Here is a 7,281-nt window from a genome sequence, read left to right as displayed (position 1 = left end):
ATTTTCTCATATTACTACTCCCCCTTTGGCATCAATGACAAAGGTTGCCAAGATGTTAGTAGAGTTGTAGTCTCACTCAACCTTGTAACTGGGTAGTTACAATTTGAAAAAGATCTGCCAAAATCAATTTTATACTTTCCATAAACTTCTTGCTATCCTTTATTGATGTCTTTGTTCTTTTAACTGTACCGGTGAGGTGCTGCATATGGTCTACCGGTGTTCTCTATCCTTGTATTAGTGCCTCAAATATTTCCTTCCGTAATGATGCTAGATAGTCCCATCTTGGACTCGGTCTTAGTCTCAAATGATTTGCCTTATTTACTATTCTCTCCTTTTCTCTTTCTAACTTAACTAATTCTTCCTCAAAATTGGTTATCCTTTGCTCAAAAACTGATAAAGTATCAAGTGAGTTAACAAAATTGTCTACAAGTTTATTGATTTCATCCTATACCTTGCTCATTTTCTTATCTATGTCTACTGTCAAAGAGTTTGTCTTGCAAGTATCTTTATATAGAGTTTTAAATTCCTTTAATAAGTTACATAGTTCTGGTAGAAGTGTGTCAAATTCCCTAGTACACTTCTTTATCTAATCTTCAAAGAATTTTTGCTTTTCAATTTCTACCTTATTCTTCAATGTCTCTTCCTTTATTTGCTCAATAGTCACTGTGTTCTCAGTGATGTATTTACACAAAGTATCAAGTTGTTTTAAAGAATCCTTATTGTCTATGTTATAGTTAGGAGTTATTACCTTCAAAATTGGGATTGTGTCATGTATAGCTTTATAAGCCTGTGAACTACAATTTGTTATCCTTTTGATGGAGTCCAAAAGTACTTAGTTACATTTGTTGATTTGCAACATATTGAGGAGGAACCAACATTCTGAATTCCACCAGTGGAGGAAGTAACCAAGCTTGCAATGACCTTTGGTAGGTCATTCTGTGTTTCCATTTCTTTAAGCAATGGTTTTTGATCTTCTCCTGTTGCCAGTAGCACTGTTTCCATGTGAACCTATTCCTATTGCAGAGCCTATTGCTCTTCTTGTCTCTCTATTTGGTGCTCTATTTTAGTCTCAGTCTGAGTCTCTACCTGTTGCTCTGTTGTATTGTTAATGTTGTCAGTTGTCGGTGGCTCACTAGCCATATTTATTTTTCCAGTTGTTTCTTTATCTATCACAATGTTGACCTTTTGTGTATCAACATCAACTATGTACAATACCTCAGGATTAGGACTTGTATCCTCTATGTCCATACTCTCATCTGCCAGTTGATCTTTAGTAGTTTTTATCGGTGATGCAATTTGAGGCAGTGGGGATAAGCTATCTCTGACTTTGATACTCGGAGATCCACCAACCTTTCCTTTTCCTTTGTCTCTCTCCTTCTGGTATACCTTTATTGGTTTGGGGTTCCTGTATTCTTCCTGTTTTTCTTTCTCAACAAGAAATATGTCCCATGCATTTTTTGTTTCCTCTGTTAGTTCATTGACTCTTCCAACCATTAATGCAATATGCCGGTGTGCAGTAGAGAATACTAACTGGTTGGCTTCTGCAATTAAGTCATCTATCTCCTTAGGTGAGTTTACTAGATAAACAGCAAGTAACTTTTCAATTTTGATTTTCTTATCAAGCTCTACAATAGTTTGTCTTCTTGCTTCCAATCTTTTGAACAATTCATCTAGTAGATCATCTATTACTTCCATTAATAATTTCTTATAGATGTCCATGTGTAAAATAACACTGTTTTCAACTTGTTCTTTGTCATCTGCTAATAGTGTATCATAGACCTTTCCTATGTTTTAGAGTTTCCCTTCCTCTATGATTTCATATAGCAATTTGTCAAGAGGGGCCAAGTTTTGTTTAGTCTTCTTCTTCTTTGGTGTCAAATTTTTATTTGGTGTTGTCTTTCTAACCAGTGACCTTATTGCCTGTTGTTTTTGTCTAGTCCTTCTAGGTGAAGGTGTGGATGCCGATGAAGAATCCCTTTTCCTTACAACTCTTTTGAAAGTTGCAGGCATGTCACTTTCTGAAGAAGTAGCTACCGGTGATAGGTGAGTCTCGGGCTGTAGAGTTCCTAACTCATCCTCTGTGATACCAGTTTGTTTTAATACATCTTCTTTAATAGCCTTAGCCTGTCTAGAAACTCTTCTCACAACTACTTCAACCTTTTTCACTCTCTTGTTAGATTGAATTTGTTTTTCTATTGTTTTAGCACTACCAAATACTTCTTCCTTTGGTTCATTTGGTCCTTCCAGAAGTGATTTAGCATAAGTTTCAATTATATGATCATTAGTCTCATAACCCATCTCTGTTACCCAGATTGTTCTTGGGATGACTGCTTCCATCCAGATCTCATCCTTTTTTATTACAAAACATATATCATCTTTGTATTTTTTGACAATTTTCTCTGATAGTCTGATTCTTTTGTTCATCCTGACCTTTAGTGCTTGAAAATAGTCATGAATGTTCTTTTCTTTATTCTCCCCCATGTTATTGAATAGGTCTGTCAACTATTTTCCTACTGGTATATCAAATCCAAGATTCTTATGGCCAATACTAGGAACCTGTTTAGTTATGTGTAGCATCAAGCATACAAGTAGATTTCCAAATCTGAAAGTTCCTTTCTTATCCTTTTTTATTTTGCCTAAGTTATCAATCAACTCATCTTTTAACCATTCACATACATCAATTTTCATATTGTCTTTAACCATGTCATAAGCACTTTTAATGCATAAACTAGAAACTGAGTTAAGTCTGTTTGCATGAGTTTCTTTGTACCCTAAAATCATGCTAAGAAATCTTACATTTATATCAGTCACATCAATAACTCTCAGAGACCTTTTGTCTGATGTTGCACCAGTTAAGTTCATTACTAGGTCATTGGAGACCTTCTTGGTTTTGTCTGGTCTGTTACTGGTGGAAGGTAACCCTGTTACTGCTTTCACAGCTTCCTTTGTTATTCTGTGTACTGAATCAAGCCAAAATAATGAACCATGTACCCTTCTTAAAACTATCCTAATCACCTCCTTGGGAAATTCAGGAATGCAGAGGATTTCAGTGAATCCTAGGGTTTCAACAATTTTATGTTTTGGTTTTACATTACCGGAATTGTCACATATAACAGTCTTATACATGCTTTTGATTTCTTCATCTCCTAATTCCTCTATGTTGAAATGAATATATATTTGGGGATCTTCTGCGAAAACAACTCCCTTTGGAATTTTGGAAAAAGCACCTACATTGTCATCTTTCTTAGCTACCTTAGGAACTAGTTGAAATACAGGCTGAGGGCATTTTATAACCTCGACTACTGTAGGGTTTGCTATGAATTCAGGTGCAGAGGAGGATGCCATGATAAATACCTTTTTCTGCCTTTTGGATGGATTGATTTATGAAGTGCTTTGCCTCTTTGCTCAAAATCCCTTAGCTCTGCAAATTTCATGCTCTTCAAATGTTTGAAATCTTGGTGAAGTGGAATGGAGCCAACACCACAAATTTATAATGTTTATTTTTCCATCTACCACATTTAATGCATGTTGGTTAAGCAGTCACTTAAAATTGTTTGTCGCTATAGAATTAATTTCCAACTTCTCACCATTTACCGAGGGAATTATAGCATATGTCTCATGATTTCCAAACCCTCAATAAAATTATCTTCTATTTGATGAAGAGCTTCCTGCCGGTGGAGTATTACTCTGTCCTACTGGTGAAGCATCACTCTGTCCTATCAGTGAAGCATTGATTCTACCGGTGGAGGAGTATTCCCAACAATATTTAGGTCTAACTTTCTAATCCATTGTTTTGAGAATTCTTTCTTAACCTCTTCAACCTTTTCTTTACCTTTCAAGCTAGAACTTTTGTTGTCTACTAGTAATCCTTTACTTCTATGGAATTTTGCAATATGTCCAATCTTGTTACATGCATAAAAAGTCACATTATTCTTCTGAATAAATTTCCCATAACCTATGTAGGTTTGTGTTCTACATTGATTAGATAGGTGTCCAAATCTTCCACAAACATAACATCTCACATTCATTCTGCAATTTTCAGAGTTGTGACCAACTTTGTTGCATTTTGAACACTGACCGGTGGGTGTGTTGATATTCTGATAATTTCTAGATCTACATTCATTTGGTCTATGACCATACTTATTACAGTTAAAGCATTTTCCATTGAATTTATAAGCATTAGGTTGCCTTATCAGTTTGCTATGATCCTGTGTGTTTGTAGTACCGAAGCTTTCACCAACTTCAAAGCCAATTCTAGAAGTGTCACCTTTAGGTTTTTGATTCTTTAGCAAGTTACCAAGTTCCTCTGAGCTTTTCTTGATTTTTTCTTTATGTTGATTTGCAATATCTAGTTCTCTTTCTAAGACTTCTTTCTGCCTCATCAGTTCATTGGAGTCATTCTATGTGTGCATCAGACCTGTCTTCAACAAATCATTTTCATAACTAAGTCTTTTGTTTTCATTTGTAGCATCACTTAGTCTTCTGGTCAAACCTTCTTCATTCTTCTTTCTATCTTCAATTTCTTTACAAAATATCATAGTCATATCCTGCATCTCATTCTTTATTGTCATGTTCTCTTGTTTCAGCTTGTTTATCATATCATTAAGTGATTTCTTTTCATCATTCTCATTTTGCATCTTTTCACAAAGTTCTCTTCTCTTGTTTCTTGAAATGGTAAGATTTTCTTGAAGTGCTTGAATGATATCCTAAGCTACCTTTAGATCATCTTCTAGTTTGATATTTTTTAGTTTCTCTGCATCATAGTCTGAAAGAGCTGCTTCTAGTTGCTTCATCAGATTTTCCATATCTACCGGTGTCAAGACCTTTCTCAAGCTATTAGGCTTCTGAAAATAGAGGACCAGGATCTAATACTAATTGTTAGGATTCCCACAGATACTGAGAGGGGGGGTGAATCAATATCTAACCGGTGAATTGAATTTCTTAACTTAAAACATGTAGAACATATTATAACAGTGTATCGGTATGCAAGAAATAATGCAATAAACAGAATTAAAAGCAACCACATGAAAAACACACCATAACACAATGATTTAACGAGGAAACTCGGTGTGGGAAAAACCTCGGTGGGATTTGTGACCCACAATATTCACTTACTGGCCAATAAGAGAATATTACTACTACAGGAGGGGCCTGCACATGCAGGAAGGCTAACTGCCTAGAGCTCACTGCTCAATGGGAAGTCTCACTGACTTACAATGATGGATTATACAAATCCAGTATCTTGTACTACTTTAGAATAGCATCTATAATGCCAAATCTAGTACCGGTTTCTGCTCTGCTTCTTACATAAACCCTTAACCTATAATTCGCATAATAGGTCTACCTTATTTCGCCTAGAATATGATCTTCTTTCTTACTTACAAATGTTCTACAATGGTCTCTCTTATATAAGAGTCATTTTACAATGATACCAAGTCGACTTACAAATATTTTACAATAATAAACAAAATACAATATAACTAAAATCTTGTCGGCCTCTATGTTGGTATGCTTCCTTTCTCTGCCGATGCCGATGGTCTGAGTGCTAGTATAGAGTCTGATCTTGTTAGTGCTGGTGTAATGCCTTGTCAGTACCATAGGATTGTAAGGTTTCCATCAATGACAACACCTTCAATCACCTACAATGTCCCATTAGAGTGTGCATATGCCAACAGAGGTTACAGTTTCTATAGAGGAACTAGTAGTTACATAGACTACACAAAGTGGTGAAGCCATCGGTGCAAGTGAGGAGGTTAAAAGGATAAATCTTTAGAGGAGAAGGAAAGGGAATCTGGCTAGGAACCGGTTGTTATTCCATCATTGTTTTCAATTGACACTTCACGAGTCAAAAAGAAAAACATCACACAGATGAGTCCTACTGAGCTGATGATGATGGCTACACAAAAACTGATGAAGGAGGGATCCACAAATAAAGGGATTATAGATCAATCAATCACTATTTTACACAAACTGGTCCCGGAGTGTAAGATTGAAAATGAACGGAGCCCATCCGACAACCTTAAGATAATCACTGAGTATATTTGAAAGGATTTTCAATCCTCATAGAAAATCTCAAACCGACAAGCACTAGAAATGTTTACTCAAGCTAAGATGGCTGCATTTGATCAGGTAATTGACTCAGAGAAGAAAAAGATTGATGAGAAGATGATACTAATAGAAAATTATTTGAAACAATGTACAAATATATATAGGGTATGTTGTAACACTGAAATACTTACAGCTAATGTGGATAAAAAGATAAAAGAAATTCAAGAGAAAATTGCAAGTATAGGTAACTCTTTTGACAGACTGATTTCATTGACTACATCAATTGATGGTCAAATTTTGATTTTGGAGAACCAATTTTTTGTTCTTGAGAAGGAAAGAGACAAACTAATAAGAAGATCCAGAAGTCTGAGAGGCTTGGTGAGTCCCTGGTTGGATTCACTCAGTGTACATAATAAAGAATGCATGGATATGGTGGAAAATCCCACACCGACAGAGGTAAATGAGAAAGAGTCTCTTACACATTTATTTAGTGGACTTGTGTCTATTTTTGGCACATTCAAAACCAGCTGGGATACTTTTCTAGAGTTACTGGAGCAAGCTTATCCATAAATTTTTAAATTTGTCAAGCTTTGGTAAGACACTTTTGGGGATATTCATTGTACGGTTCTTTTTCTTTGACATTTTATTTTGAAGGCATTGATTTGAAAGGGAGAGTAGTATAGATGTGAAAAAAAATAAAAGGAGTTGTATACATTAGGGGAAGTTATGGAGTCATGAAGTTTTAAAGATGTGGAGTATTTTGCATATTCAGCTCACGGGGAGAAGGGCAGGATGAAACCGAGAGATGAAACCTTGACCATTTTTCACATGAGTGTTGCCATCAATGCCAAAGGGGGAGATTTTTGGCAATTGACACTCAATTGGTTGGTTTCACTATGTTGTTATTTATGGAAACATGGTATTTTGTTTCAGCTTCATGTTTTGGTTCTATGGTGTACCGATAGGCACTTCATTGATACTTCACTAGCACCGACACCGTCAGGACAGAAGGATTTTTTTGGTCGGCGGCAAATGCAAGGTGGCATGGTTTAGTAAGGGTTATTGGTATTGGAGGATGACATATATTGGATCCGGCATCAACAATTGATTTCAATGTTTTATGCATTTATGTTATCTGGCTGACATGAAATTTGATATTGTATATATCTTTGTAAGTCGACATAAGGCATGAAAATTTGTGTAGGGTATATTAGACAATTTGGTTGATCATTT

Source organism: Cryptomeria japonica, chromosome 9 (assembly GCF_030272615.1).
Source record: "Cryptomeria japonica chromosome 9, Sugi_1.0, whole genome shotgun sequence".
NCBI classification, from domain to species: Eukaryota; Viridiplantae; Streptophyta; class Pinopsida; order Cupressales; family Cupressaceae; genus Cryptomeria; species Cryptomeria japonica.
This window is presented reverse-complemented; position numbering follows the sequence as displayed.